Source organism: Myxocyprinus asiaticus, chromosome 3 (assembly GCF_019703515.2).
Source record: "Myxocyprinus asiaticus isolate MX2 ecotype Aquarium Trade chromosome 3, UBuf_Myxa_2, whole genome shotgun sequence".
NCBI lineage: Eukaryota > Metazoa > Chordata > Actinopteri > Cypriniformes > Catostomidae > Myxocyprinus > Myxocyprinus asiaticus.
Genome location: NC_059346.1, coordinates 59,993,317 through 60,006,736, shown reverse-complemented (window position 1 = coordinate 60,006,736; position 13,420 = coordinate 59,993,317). Strand labels below are relative to the sequence as shown.

The window sequence follows — 13,420 nt, the reverse complement described above, 5'->3', positions numbered from 1 at the left end:
GTGTGCATACATGAAAAGTAGGCCATGATGAACATGTGGCATGATATACAGTAAGGCAAGATCAAGGTCAGAGTTTATAACGATGAATTCCATCACATTGAATTAAGTAATCTTTTAAATAAAATAAAATGTGAATTAATTTAATTTAGTTAAACATTACACAATTCAATTTGATGGAATGTTGTTATGACATTGAAATGCAAATTATGAATTGCATAAAAAAAAAAAAAAAACAACAACAACAACAACAAAAAAAACAGATAGGCCAAAATATATATATATATATTTATTTATTTTTTGAGTGATTTTCATAATTAAAACATCAAAAATGAAAGGCAATACCAAGGGAGAACTACTTTGATGCATAAATATGTTACAATTTAAATAATATATACTTATACAAATATATACTGTGGTAATGAGAATATTATAAGAGAATCTTTTTTTGTATTGTGGTAATGAGAACTGGGGGCTAACATATGCATAATAGTCATTAATGTCACAATGTAAAAACTCTTAATGGCCCTATAAATAACATTCATTTTCTATAGGCAAATATACATTTTTATTTGTATATTTAAAATAGACAAAATAGGACCGGAACATTAAAAAGGGATTTTACCCTAAAGGGCCTTTAGCCATTCTCCCTTATAGCCTCTATACTTTAAATCTGTAATAGCTTATAACTAATTTTCTGAAAACACTTTTGCCCCCCTCCAAAAAACAAAATAATAGAGATGCAGATGCATTGCAGACTTCTTTATTGTGTACTTGCAAATGTATTCTTTTACATATATAACTGAAAATATAAATGTATGATGACATACAGCACTTTATACTGGTCTCTATGCTAGACGGTATTTCAGCAAACAAAATGCAATCTCTGAGAGAACCATTTGCAAAGAGAAATTAGCCCTACCCACAACCCCGAGATCAGCAAAGCTGCCTCAGCACTCTCTATCGATTTAATTAATCCATCAATCAGTCTGTCATGTCAATCACTGTCGGCCTATATGTGCATACAGCTGTGCTCTCACATTCCTCAGCATGTCCATGTAAAGCCTGTTGTTCTCACTATAGAAAAAACAAAAGACTTTGATTTATTGTTTTATTATATTATGACATTGTACTCTTGTTGGGTCTGTTACACCTAAATCTCACTATTTAGACTAATTAAAGGAGTGTAATTGTAAAAGTGTAATTTCTGTACCACTAGCATCAACTGAATTGCAAAAAGAATCACTTTTTCCATACAGGTTTCCCTCACTCTCCCTGTCTGTTATTGGTCATCAACAAGATAGTCCAGCTCCAAACTCACACCACTAGTGGAGACAATGACTACATTTACGGGTGATTCTGTCAAGAAATCTGACAAAAAAATGTACTGCTCCTACTTTACTCCAAATCAATAAAAAACAATTAAGAAATTATATTTTTCCTATAAAAAATTAAGCCTATTTTTAGGGCCATTAGGACTTTTTACATCGTGACATTGTTTTCATGACAGTTACGCACATTTAATTCTCATTACCACAATGCAAAACAGATGGTCATTATGGTATTATTACCACAAAATGAAAAAAGTGATATATTATTTAAATTGTAAAGTATTTATACATCATAGTAGTTCTCCCTTTGTACTGTCTTTCATGTTAGCTGATTTTAATTAATCACTGTACAACAGCATCTTTTTTTTCTTGTAATACAGTAAAAACAAATGACTGTGTTACGGTAATAAGAATTCTCATTGAAAACAATAGGAATAGTAAAAGTAAACTTTCTTAAGGATTACGGTAATGAGAATTAGTGGGTAAAATGTCCTTAAGTGTCCTGAAAATAATTTAACATTGCAAAATATCTTAATGGTCCTCAATGTAGGCTTCATTTTCTTTATGAAAAATATAATTTTTATTTTATATTTTTCATATAGATTTGGGGTTAAATATGACCAGGACATTTTCTTGACAGATTTCATGAGAATGACCCTTACATGCATATAATTTTCTGCTTAAGGTCCATATTCTGGTTAAGATGGCCTTTGTTCTCACAAAAAAAAAAAAAAAAAAAAAAAAAAGGATTATTGATTAGCATGTAAATGTAATTAATGTTGCTAAATTATGTCAGGCTGGCCATTATGATGCTTAAACAAAGCAATGTTCTGATAGTGCCACAGAGCCACTCTGTTTAAAATGTTCGTGGTCAACCTCGAATGGCTACCTTATGTTGTCTATCCACATTAAGCTGAAAGTATTTTAACAATGAAACAATTACACACTTCACCTTGAAATGTCCTCACTCAGCCACAGAACGGTCAAACTTCAGATTTACCATGTCCATGTAATATTGAGCATCTGCTCTCAGAGAATTCCAGTATTCAATGCCTATCAAATAGAGACCATGTGCATGCTAATGAGGAACAGCATTTAAAACACATGGTCGTCACTGATAAATGCAAGGAATTTCATGAAAGAAATCAAATATGAGACTGTCAAAAGATGACTCACCTGCTCTTGAATGGTGTAACCCCATTGGTTGTGTGAGTGGCTGGGGTCCCAGTAGCCAAACTGTCTCTTCGGGCATAAACATTTCTTGGCCTGATCCCCCTTGACAAACGGAGCAGCAAACGCACCCTTAGAAAACTCAATTATAAATCTGTTGACTATACAAGTCAAATACAATTCTCATTTACATGCAAACAGTTCTTCATTAGACTGCATGCAATTTTAAATGTAATGCATCCCTCAGATAATGTCCCAGATAGCACATGTACATCTCCGAGATGTCTGTTTTAGATCTTTTCATCTTAAAAGCATCACATTCTAATTAACATCTGATAAACATCTTAAAAAGATCTCATAAAAGTCTCAAAGACATCTGCTGAATGTCTTATTGACATCTGAGAGGAAACGTCTTATAGACGTATTACAGATGAGCAAACAACCTAAAAAATAAGTCTTACAGATGTAAACGCATACATCAAATAGACATCTGGGTGATGTACGTGTGTGGAAGGGAAGCCTTCACTTTCATATGAAGAACAGCTAATAGCTTAAACTGGTGTCTTTTTATGTTCACAGTTGTCTTTGAAACCATTTGTAACTAATTTCTTAATCAACGCTTGCATCCATCACACAACCTTAAGATAGACTCCTATCTTACCGTGATACAACAGAATAGAATAATTAATAATATACATTCTGCGATTAACAGTTAAATGCAAAAGTCTGGGCACCCCTGGTAAAATTAGATGTTTTGTTGATTGAAAAGAGGTTAACCCAACTTACACTTGACATATTTCTGCCAGTTTTAATGCACAATTAAATTTTTATTTAACAAACTGATGCTGCAAGCAGCAACAGATGAAATTACCATGACATTACACAAAGGCAACCGTGCATCCAGGTTCTTTAGAGCAGCAGATTTCAATAGTGGATATGGGCAGCATTTTAAGCATTATATCATGCCATAATGTTTGTTTACATTAATGAAATTCATATAGTTAGATATTAATGGATATCTATGGTCTAAAAACATCTATACAAAACAACTTCTGTCCCTTCTCCTCCAGGCCAGCCCATGCTACACCCTTAAACCCCTGGCTATCTGATGTTCTTTGTGAACATCGGTCCAAACTCAGAGCTGCAGTAAGAAAATGGCACAACTTTAAAGATCCAACTGACCTAAGCAGGTATCAGTCACTGCTCTCTTCCTTCTCTACTTAAACCGCTTAAACATAATACTATCTAAACTAAATCAACAGCAATTCTGATATTCGCATGCTCTTCAAAACATTCATATCTATTCACTGAACTCCTCCCTCAATATCAATATATTGTAAAAATAATGGAGAGTGGCACAATGGGTGTTTTTTAATGTGTGTTTTTATTTATTCTTACGTAATCGTGGACTCGTTTGAATTCATCATCCATTGACGAAGTTCACTTCCAATACTCAAGAATGCAAGTACCGAGAATGCATAAATTTACCCCTATGTGTTCTTGATCAGGCAGAAAATCGAGGATGCATCGAATGGTGACTTGTGGGCAAGAACCCATTTGAAGTACCAGAAGTCATAGCAGCACTACGGTGGCAGATGAAGGACATTTATTGTATTTGTAATGACAGTATTTCTCTCAGTCTACAAATGTGCTGGGACGGGCAATTGCACAACAGGAAAATCGTAGCACATCTCAAAGCTCGCAATAGATGCGTTCTACGTCCTCCTGTCCTTCCGAGTTTGTTCTTCCAAGATAGCCTGGCAAGTCTTCATAAGAACCCAAGTCCATTGTCTGCATTCTTAGCATTGAGAAACAGGTCAAGGTCGAGGCATTAAGATATTTTTCTTAACTCAACTTTTACTGAAGTTGTTCAGTGGTGTAAACAACAATACAGCGCCACTTAGTGTTTCACAATGATTGCAGAATATATCAGTTTCTGACAAGTTTTTAAAAAAATTTATGTAAAGTTTTTTTAATCTTATTCTTGTGTATTTATTCAGCTTATTGTGTCCTTGTTCATCTTAAAGAATGTACACACTATGTTGCTTAATAACAATCAGGTGGTCTAGTGATGTGAGTGGGGTAGCGTTTAACAGTCTCTTATATTTGTACAATCTTTGAGGGTGACTGGTCAGTATTGCCTGACACAGGTGATGGTTCAGCTGTTGTTACTTCCACCAGATCTTGAGTTATTTCACTGGTGATCCCATGATTCAGATGTGTTTGGAAACTTTCAGAAGATGTTGGAACATCCGTTTCTGTCTGAGTGTCAAAGGATTGAGCCCCTTTTTTCAACAACTGTTGACGCTTCCATGTTCCTGCAGTGCCTACATTGACAGTGTTACCGGTCCAGATTGGGACATTACCCCTCAAGGTGTCCATTTTCCCCCCTTCAAAGTAGCCACGATTAAGGACTAAGTCACCACCACAAACCTGTATGAACTTAGAGTGTTCCAGTGACACACAAATACGATCTTATGGTAGCTGCACAGATCTCAGCCTGGTAGACATCTCATGTTGGATGAAAGAACATTACCTCCAACTCAACCTAGCAAATACGGAGCTTCCAGTTGTTCCAGCAAGCCCAGCTATACAACATAACTTCACCATTTAGCTAGACTCGTCAACAATTACACCATCCAGGACAGCAAAAAAACTTGAGGTTGTGTTTGACGATCAGTTGAACTTACGGACCACATCGCAAAGATGGCACGATTATGCAGATTTGCAATGTACAACATTAGTAAGTTCAGACCTTTCCTATCTGAGCATGCTACACAACTCCATGTCCAGTTTCTTGTTATATTGAGACTGGACAACTGGTAGGACTTCCTGCATATACAGTCAAACCTCTACAATTGATCCACAATGTGGTGGCGCGTTTGGTCTTCAACGAGCCCAAAAGAGTGCACGTCACGCCTCTCTTAATCTAACTACACTGGCTGCCAATGGTTACTCATGTCAAATTCAAGGCATTGATGCTGTCATACAGAACAGCCACTGGTTCCGCACCCCCCATCTACACTCACTACTTCAAATGTATGTGCCCTCCAGAAGCTTGCGATCGGCTGAAGAGAGGTGCCTTGTGGTGCCATCTCACAGAGGCACTAATACATTTCACGAACTTCTCTTCCACTCTTTCACCACCGTCTCTCACTTTCCTCTCCACTTGTATTTTTCAGAGCAATTTGTAACTTTGTTTAACAGCACTTCTCATATTATTGTACATCACCCAGACGTCTATTTGAGGCATGTTTCCATCTGGAAGACATATTTTAAATTGTTTGCTCATCTAAAATATGTCTATAAGACGTTTCCTCTTGGATGTTAAAAGGACATATAGCTTTGAGACATTTATGATTTAGAATGTTTGTAAATCTGACTTTTTAAGATGTTTATCAGATGTTAATTAGAAAGCAATGCTAATTAGACATCTCAGAAATAAACGTGTGATATCTGGGAATATGGCTGATAACTATTTTGCCAACGATGATCTGTGCATGTATTCATGTTTTTATATACACTCTTTTAAACATGCGAGCCAGAGGAGGAGTTCTCTGTTTTTTTGGTTCCTCCCAAGGTTTCTTTTGCATACTTCCAAACTATCTTTTGGTCAAAGTCAAAGTTTTATTGTCCAGCCTGGTCTCATGAAAATAACATGACTGTGGCAACATTTTTGCAAAACAATATTATGTGGTTCATTACACATATCGTGGCAGTTCCAAAGTAAAATGTCCACTGAGTGGCGCTAAAAGCAAGTTAAATCTTTTCCCAACAGATGAGGTTTTTAAGGTCAGTGCTTTCTCGGGTTTAAATGAACAAAACCCTAAACCTTAAGCCTAAACCTAACAAATATTGTCATTTAAAGCAAAAGTGACACGTGAAAAGCAATTGCTGAAGCAACCATGTCATCTAGTGATGCTTCGATTACATTTTTGGCTCACGCATCGATTCGTGTGCCCATCGCAATTGCAACACTTTATTAACTGATACTGGGCAATTTGATTGTGTAAGAACAAACCTCTAAATGTAGTTGATATATAATGCAAACATTCAAACGTATCGCCTTACAAGTCACGCATTATAGTAAAAGTGTTTAGATGTCATAAGACAGCATTGCGTGAGGAACAGGCTGAAAAGTGTGATAAGTGTTTATGAACTAACAATCTGCCGTTTCACTAGTGATTTGTATGAAAGGGAATAGAAGTCATTGTTTTAATGCCTCTAGTGTTCATTTTACCAGGAAACTCTCACGATACATACAACGAATCACGTAAAAATTATTTTGCAAAAATGTAGGTATAGTAATTCAGTTCTATTAGACCAGGTTGTTATTGTCATATGTACAGAGTATAGTGTACCAAGTCCAATTAAATTCTTGAATTATTCCTTGCAAAATTAGGACAAACAGATTGTGCAACAGACAGACACATGAGACAATAAACTTTATAAAATATAAAACAGAATATAAAGATATATGAAATAATATATAAAAATGTAAGAAAATGGAAATAAAGGGCTCCATTTTCATGACGCACTAAGCACAGCGCTACATGCAACGAACGTGCGCTAAGTCTTAACAAATTTTCATGAGAACGCTAATTCTAAGCGCTATTTTCGTGCCAGCGCAAAGTGCAAGAGGGGGTGGGAGTGTCTGCGCTCTCAGTGGGTGTATGCATGCAAACTGGGGTGTAATGTGCGTAAATGAAGTGGCGCAAAGCGCGATTTGCTATTTTCCTGAGAAATAGGTCATTAGGCTAAGGCATTTGAGAAGGACGTCTAATCTCAGTGCAAAGTCTAAGATCAGTTAAGAGATTCCACCAGAAGGTAGTACTGGTAATAATGTTCATGTTCAAACTCTGAAAATATAATGGAACATCAAATAATGTCCCTGACAATCACTGTTGTAGCCGTTTAATGAAACAAACAATTGGAGATGTTTGTTTCATAAAAACAAGTTGGAGAGGGTAAAATGTTAGAATTTTTTTTTTTTTTTTTTATGATTTTTTGGATCACTTCATTATTTTGATTATATTTTCATTTTGTTTTCAAGTGTAATTTGAATTAATTTTTTCGTGTTTCAATAAATGAAATACATTTTTCAAAACTGAGCAGTAGAAGTGAAGTGCGTGCAAAAATCCCTCGATTTATCACCTTACCTGGAAGGCCGATACAATCACTGTTAATACTAGCTATGATTTGTGTCAGCAGGTGAAAATTAATAATAATACTTACATTTTCTAAAATTTAACAGAGCCTACATCCAAATACTGATGAGAACTAAATTTTCATGCATATAAAAGGAGCATGTCACTGTCATAGAATTATGTCGTTCAACAAGGACACAGTTAATGCACAAAAGAAAGTCCATATTTCTATTCTTCTAATTAATTGCATATACAATCCATTTACACTACCAACTTCTTATGAATGTGCTGTCTTTGTTTACATTGCTGGTGCTTGACAGGGAATTAACGATATAATAGGATGCAGACAGTGCAATAACCAGAGAAAAACCTCAGAATTAAATTGCACTTGACCCAGCCCATTATCGCTTGCGTGCGCAATTTCGCCAAATACATTTGCGCCTAGACTTAGCGCATGCTTGCACGAAAATACCAAACCTTCATGGCCATGCCCACTGACTTTGCACATATGACTTAAAGCATAGCGCTGCACTTATCGCTAGCACACTTAAAATAGGGCCAAAATGTGAAATATAAAAAACAAGCAGCAATACAACAAGAGACAAAACAGTAAAGAGGCAAGACAATAGTGAGAGTTCACGATGTATTTAGGGTGTTTTCCTTGCTACAGTTACCTTTCGCTTGCTCACACATTTTGTTATACACAGAATGTTTTATGCAAATAATAAAAACTATTTGATACTATTTTTAATTTAACTCACCAGCTATGAGGGCCATTAGAATTACTATATGCCTCATGCGTTTCATCTCTTTGGAAGCCGGAAAAATGTGACCGGCAATAGAAATCAATCCCCTATTATTATAATGCACATATTACAACTGGTAATAACACATTACCAGATTCACTGAATGACTTTTAACATCAGTAAATACAAATAAAGTACGTCAGTTTGCTATCATTTTCTACAAAACATCTGCTTAAACTTAGAGTATGGCTATGAGTTACCTGTGCTGTTGAATATGAAGTCCACCAAGCGCTGATCATGAGAGGCAGAATGTGTAGCATTGGTGTGAGGGGGAATAGGGCTCCCTTTCAAAACAGGCATGAATACACAACACTGTTGGATCCATGACCAAAGAAATGAACTACTCATTGAGAAAAGCTTCAAAAATAAAATGCACTAAAAGTATTTGGACACTAAAGCCACATTAAATATGTATGAATGCCATTTCATTAGATAGCAAATATAAAATTAAATGGCATTTGTAAACAAATGACGCTAGACCTTTTCTCTGAAGTAACTTCACTTTTCCGAACCGTTTGGGCAAAGGTGATTTTTTGCAAAGTAGTAAAAATGTATTTTGTGAAATGTTTTGCTTGAAAAGTCTGCTTGTGTCATCTTTCTCAAATAAATGGCACTTGGTTTGATATTTGTAGTCTAATGCAATGACATTCATAAATTTTTAAGAGACCAAATGACCAAATATGTCGCTGTATATCTGAGACCACACATATGCATTTTATTACTAATCCATTAACAATGACAAAAATATCATAATGTAGTTATACTACGTAAATCAACCATATATAGTATAAAGGCAAAAACCCAAAATACACTAATTGTGAGCTCACACACACGCAGAGAGTAAACAGGCTCTTTTTGTATCTGCCACATGCTTATATAAGCATTCAGTCAAGACTGTGCAGAAACCTAACGCTATGAACACAGCAAAATTCGAAAACTTGGGGGAAAAAGCTTCAGTCACTCACCATCATCCAGCTATTAATAATGAAAAGCCCTTTTTATATACATGGCATAGATTTACCTGTATACATAATTGAAAACGTGATACACAATTTTAAAATTGTTTTTGGAAATGTTTGATATGAACTAATAGAAATATAAAGACAAAAAAAAAAAAAAAAAAAAAAGAGTTCCTAATTTGGCCTGGAAGACCTATATTTAGAAAACATGAGATAAATAAGAGAAAGCTTTTATATTGTTGGCAAAAAAGGAGGGAAAGGTGATAATACTTTTAGTGATCAACCTGCAGAAACATTAGTGCTCTTAAAAAACTAACAAATAAAGGAAGACAAAACGTCTCAATGGATACTGTTGGAAAGTACATGCACCCAACACACATAACCCCACAGATGACAGTGAAAATTTTAAATGCAAAACAATATATACATTCAATTTCTGTGTATATCTCATACCATTTATTTCAAAAATTAAAACAAAATCTATCATAAAACAAAGGCAATCTGAGTACACACAAAATAAATGTTTTAAATAATAATGTTATTTATTGAAGCAAAAATGTTATCCAAAACCAACTGGGCCTAAGTTACTAAATCCCCAAATCTATGAAACTGCATTCATAATGAGGTTCAGCTGGACTAGACACACCCAGGCCTGATTACTGCCAGCCCTGTTCAATCAAATCAACACCTAAATAGAACTTTTTCAGCAGCATGAAGTTGGCTAAAAGGTCTCACCCAGTAGCACACTATGCCAAGGTCAAAAGAAATTCCAGAAATGATGAAGAAAAAGGTGATTGAAATACATCAGTCTGGGAAGGGTCACAAAGCTATTTCAAAGGCTCTGGGACTCCAAAGAACCACAGTGAGAGCCATTGTCTCCAAATGGAGAAAACTTGGCACAGAAGTGAACCTTCCCAGAAAAGCACAGTGACGACTCATCCAGGAAGTCACAAAAAAGCCAAGGACAACATCTAAGGAACTGCAGGCCTCTCTCGCATCAATAAAGGTCACTGTACATGACTCCACTATTAGAAAGACACTGGCCAAAAATGGAATCCATGGAAGAGTGGCAAGGCAAAAACCACTACTAACCCAGAAAAACATCTGCTCGTCTGTATTTTGTCAAAACATGCCTTGATGATCCTCAAACATTTTGGGAGAACGTTGTGTGGACTGACGAGTTGAAAGTGGAACTGTTTGTAAGACAGGTGTCCTGTTACATCTGACGTAAATCAAACACAGAATTCCACAAAAAGAACATTATACCTACAGTCAAGCATGGTGGTGGTAGTGTGATGGTGTGGGGATGCTTTGCTGCTTCAGGGACAGGGTGACTTGCAATAATTGAGGAGAGAATTCTGCTCTCCACCAGAGAATCCTAAAGGAGAACATCTGGTCATCAGTCCGTGAGCTGAAGCTCAAGTGCAACTGGATTATGCAGCAAGACAATGATCTTAGGAGTAAGTCCACCTTTGAATGGCTCAAAAGAAGCAAAATTAAAGTTTTGGAGTGGCCTAGACAAAGTCCTGACTTAAACCTGATAGAGATGCTGTGGCAGGACCTTAAATGGGCAGTTCATGCTCGAAAACCCTCCAATGTGGCTGAACTAAAGCAGTTCTGCAAAGAAGAGGGGGCCAAATTTCCACAGCTTTGTGAAAAACTGATCTCCAGTTATCGGAAGTGTTTGGTTGCAGTTGTTGCTGCTAAAGGTGGCACAACCAGCTATTAAGTTTAGGAGGGCAGTTCGTTTTTCACATGTGTGATATAGGTGTTGGATAACATTTTGGCTTCAAAAAAATAAAATAAATAAATAAATAAATAAGAAATAATATATATATATATATATATATAGAGAGAGAGAGAGAGAGAGAGAGAGAGAGAGAGAGAGAGAGAGAGAGAGAGAGAGAGAAAAGAACTGTATTTTGTGTTTACTCAGGTTGCCTTTGTTTTTTGTTATATCTCGTTTGAAGATCTAAAACAATTTAGTATGAAAAATACAAGAAATCAGGAAGAGGGCAAATACTTTTTCATGGCACTGTAATATTTATCAAACAAGAGAATTAAAGGGAAAAAAAGGCTCTTGACCTTCTTGTTTTGTGGCTGCAGCATTGCACTAGTGCATGATAAAAACACATGAGGGTGTTATGTTCAACAATCCCTATGAGAGTTCAGAGAAACCCTGAATGCCATTGAAAAATCCAGCAGGTTACTACAATAAACTGAAAATTAATTTACTCATCTTACATCATTCCAACATGACTTTCTTTTTTTGCATTGAACAAAAAAGGAGTTATCTAGCAGAACATTCATGCTGCTCTTTTCCATTCAATGAAAGTAAATGGTGACTACAGTTGTCCCAGGACCCCATCCACATTGGAGCAGGGTGGTATTCTACTGAATGTCTCCTTTTGCGTTATAGGTTTTGGAATTACATGAGGGTGAGTAAATAATGACAGCATTTTCATTTCTGTGTGAATGTTAATATACCAGTACTGTGATCACTTGCAAATCTAACCTGATATTGTTTATCAGTTAGGAAAATAAAAACAAAAAGTGTTGTGTACATTTTCTATCCATCATGTTCACAACATACAGAAAGCTTGCATATGAATAAAATATTCTCCATATGCTTAAATATACTCTGCCCCATTAGCAGAATCCCTTGCAATTAAAAGCATGTACTAATCATTCAGTTCTTGGATGCAGTTTTGCATATAAATATTAAGTTTTCTTTCTTTCAAGTACACAGAAAAACAAAGATACAGTGATTTAAAAGAACAAATATACTGAATGACATCGCCCCATGTGGCTGTTTACCAAGCCTTATTCTAAACTATTTCTTTCCTTATTTTGTAATATAATTTACAAGATTGCTTGTAATATTTGGTTTGAGATAGCAGCTTACAATAAATTCTACTTCTTGTCATCAGCGTACACAAAGCCCTGGACATAAACTGCTGTCATTCCTACAAAAAACGGAAAACAAAATACATTTTAAATCGATAACTTCTGAATGCTGAAAACGTGCAAAATACACACATTTTGTGAACCAATGATCTATAGAAGTGTGCCCCTCAAGAGATGATAAACTAGACATGAAAAAAAATTTTCTTCAAAACTTTAAGTGAAATATTGTGTTAGGCTACTTGAAATGTTATTAACTTTGAAAACAAAATAAGGCTATACAGGTTAAATTATAACAACATTAAAATGTAACATTAACATCCATCCATCCATTTTCTATAGCCACTTATCCAATGTAGGGTCACGGGGAGGGCTGGAGCCTATCCCAGCTGTCTCGGGCCAAAGGCAGGGAAACACCCTGGACAGTCGGCAAGTCCATCACAGGGCTAACACACACAGACAAACACATTCACACTTCCACTCACACCTAAGGTCAATTTAGAGTCTCCAATTCAATTGACCTGCATGTCTTTGGATTGTGGGGGAAACCAGAGAACCCAGCGGAAACACATGCAAACACTTGGAGAACATGTAAACTCCACACAATAGGAACAAGAGTGAGCCGGGACTCGAACTGGGGGAACTTTTTGCTGTGAGGCGACAGTGCTATTACAATAAACTTTATATATAAAAACAAGACATGGAGAAGAACATTGAGTTCTTGTTTTTTTTGTAAGTCTACAATGGTTTGGCAAAATTAAGGATGTTGTGAGTGATTATGTGAACATGTTAGTATGTGTATTTTGGGTAATGTACTGTATTTACTACTGAAAAGAGATGCAATCATTTTCATGAACATAAAAATAAAAGCATTTGGCTCTGACCACATACAAGTTCACCCTAAAATGAAATTCTGTTTTATCATGTTGCTCCAAACTTGTATGATTTTCTCCTGTGGAAAACAAGAGAACAAACTTTGAAGAATGCTCACGTTGCTCTTTTCCATACAATGACAGTTCACAGTGTCCAGGTCTGTCAAGCTCCAAAAAAAAGCACAATAAAAGTCAACCTTGAGCTATATTCCAAGTCTTCTGAAGCCATACTAT

At 35.9% G+C, this 13,420-nt stretch overlaps 1 long non-coding RNA gene across 1 annotated transcript; it reads right to left on the bottom strand.

The window, feature by feature from the left end:
• Positions 1-472: 472 nt before the first annotated feature.
• Positions 473-2,605, bottom strand: LOC127426506 (uncharacterized). Its single transcript, XR_007894789.1, has 3 exons — positions 2,505-2,605; positions 2,281-2,381; positions 473-1,074 (listed from the first exon to the last, which is right to left on the bottom strand). It is a non-coding gene; the product is annotated as an uncharacterized LOC127426506 (long non-coding RNA).
• Positions 2,606-13,420: the final 10,815 nt, after the last annotated feature.